This window comes from Octodon degus, unplaced genomic scaffold (genome assembly GCF_000260255.1).
Source record: "Octodon degus isolate 3935 unplaced genomic scaffold, OctDeg1.0 scaffold00010, whole genome shotgun sequence".
In the NCBI taxonomy this organism is placed as follows: domain Eukaryota; kingdom Metazoa; phylum Chordata; class Mammalia; order Rodentia; family Octodontidae; genus Octodon; species Octodon degus.
Genome location: NW_004524586.1, coordinates 164,745 through 167,512, shown reverse-complemented (window position 1 = coordinate 167,512; position 2,768 = coordinate 164,745).

The following is a 2,768-nucleotide window of genomic DNA, read 5'->3' as shown; positions in this document are numbered from 1 at the left end:
GCTAGTATCCCCATTTTTATTTTCCATCTATAATTGTATTTTTTATCCTTTCTAGAAACACCTCAACTGAGACCAATTTATTCCTGAAAACTCTTCTTTCTTTTACAGCTTGTGTCAGATATCTGGGGCCCACTGAGCAACATATAACCTTTTGGTTTTAGATTTTACCTGTATGATTACCTGGGTTTTGGTATCTTCTAGAAATAAATTATCTGAGACATTAGAACATATATAATCAAAGCATGAACATTCAAGCTAACAGGTACATTTATAAACCTTTTTGAGATCTGGTAATCATAGCTCAGTAGCTCTTAGATCCTTTTATTCATGGAGTCTGACAGTTTGCTGTAATTCCCTCTAGCTTTAGTTAAAAGAGGTCACATATATAATAACTATCAGCATGAAATACTGGAGTCATATTAAAAATCAACCAGGCTTACATACTCATCATGAAATACAAAGCATTTAGTCATATTAAAATAATGTCCCATTCAGTGTTTTGGATGTGGCTCCCATGGTAAGCAAGGGGCACTGCCAAGGGATTTTTCCTTTCAATGCTGTAGCTCTGAGTTTTAATCACAAATACACCTGGCTCTATCTATAGGCCCAAAACTATTGAACACTGTGTAAGCCAGTTTCTTTAAAACATTTTTATGCTGACAGGTTGTTATCTGTCCTTGGGAACCTGTTTTAACTAGTGAAGTCTTACACAAGAATAACAATATTACATTTGTAAAACATCAGTCTCAGCATCATCATTTAGTAAACAACCTGAATATACTGCATTACCTCAGTTACAGCTAAAGCAATATATCTTCTAAAGTCTATCTCTATTGAGGAATAATGACTGGAAGGAAAGTCAGAGTTGGAGAAGGAAAAAGAGACCTGTGCCAATGTCCAGCAGCAGGCTGGGTTTCTTTTCTCTCCTATAGTCATGATTACTCAGGGCTCCTCTGTAGAGATGGCAGGTAGAGGTAACAGTCTGGCCAGAGGGAGGAGGTAGGGCCAGGGGCCTTCAGTCCTACTAGACCACCTGGGAAGCTGAGTCTGAGCTCTGGGGCCTCCGTCTCAGAGTGCAGTCTCACTTCTATTGGCTGCCTTGGTAGTCAGGGCATGGCTTGTGGGCCTCTTAAAGCAGTCTCTCTTATGCTGGCTTGCATTCTGACAGCAGTAGCAGATGAATCCTTTCTGTTGTTCTTGTTTTGAAGCTGTGATAATTTCTCTCTCTTTCTGGAATATCTGTTAATACTCTTTCTAGGGTTGTTTTTGTTTTCATGAATTTCTTCAATTGTTCTTTGTCATGGAAGGATCTTATTTTGCCATTGAATTTGATAGATAGTATTGCAGGATACATCAATCTGGGTTGGAAGTTATTTTTCTTTCAGGACCTGAAATGCTTCACTCCAAGCTCTTCTTGATTTGATGTTTTGTGTTGAGAAATCTGCTATGATTCTGATGGGCTTTCCATTGTAGTTTGAAGATCTGTTTCTTCTATCTAGCAGCTTTTAATATTCTATTCTTGTGAAGAATTTCTGAGATCTCGATTATTATGTGTATAGATGTAGATTTATTATTATTATGGCTGTGTGGAGTTCTATATACCTGACTTACCTGTATGTAATCATCTTTTCTCATGTTTGGAAAATTTTCTGCTAGTACTTCTGCAAATAGTCTTTTTATGTGGTTTGTGCTGTCTCCTGCTGCTTCATTGACACCTATTATTTTTATATTATTTTTCTTTGTATCATCTTGTAGCTGCTGAATTGTTATTTCCTGGTTCCCTGTTAATTCTAAGAGAGCTTTCCTTTCCCATTCATTAGGTGCACCACTGTCTTCAATGTCTGAAAGTATACCTTCAGTTTCATTCAAGTGCTTTGCTAGCTTTCAATGGAGTTCTTGATTTCTTGGATATCTGCTTGACTGTTTCAATGCATTCCAGTCGTTTCTTGTTTTGTTCATTCAGGGTTTCTGTCTTTTTTATTCTCTATTTTTCTATCTTCTTGTGTCTTTTTTAGCTTTGAGGAGCATTCTTTTATGATTGTCCTTTCTTTTTGGACCTGAGAGTTTATTTCTGATCTTATTTCTTCTATAGCCTGATGTTTCTTTACTTCAGTTGCTATCATTTTAGAGACTTCAGGGGTATGATTTCCAAGTTCTTATATGTCCTTGTCTCCTGGATTTGTTCTGGGTGGGCTAAAGGATGAAAATTGCCTTTTGTTCCTGTATTTTGGCAGTTTTGAAGCTCCCAATCACCCAGACAGTGTCCCGCAGGCATACTAGAATTCACCAAAATTCTTGAATGGCTCCCGAAATCTGTGCCTCCACACACTGGACCCACAGATCACAGCTCTACTGCTTGCCACAGGCCACACAGAATCTACTGAAGTTCTTAATAGTTGTTGTTGTTGTTGTTGCTGCTGCTGCTGCTGCTTCTTCTGCTTCTTCTTCTGCTTCTGCTTCTGCTTCTTCTGCTTCTTCTGCTTCTTCTGCTTCTTCTCCTTCCTCCTTCCTCCTCCTTCTTTTTTTTTTTTTTTTTTTTGGCAAAACCGGGGATTGAACTCAGACCCTTGCACTTGCCAGGCAAGCATTTATTCTACTGAGCCATCTCCCCAGCCCCTAAGTGGCACCAGCAGAAGCTCCACACCTGTGCACTAGGGGCTTCCCAGAGTCCACCAAAGTTTCTAAATGCTACCAGAAAAATCTGGCCCTGCATGCAATGGGCCCATAGATTACACCTCTACTGCTTCCCACAGGCAACACAGAGTTCA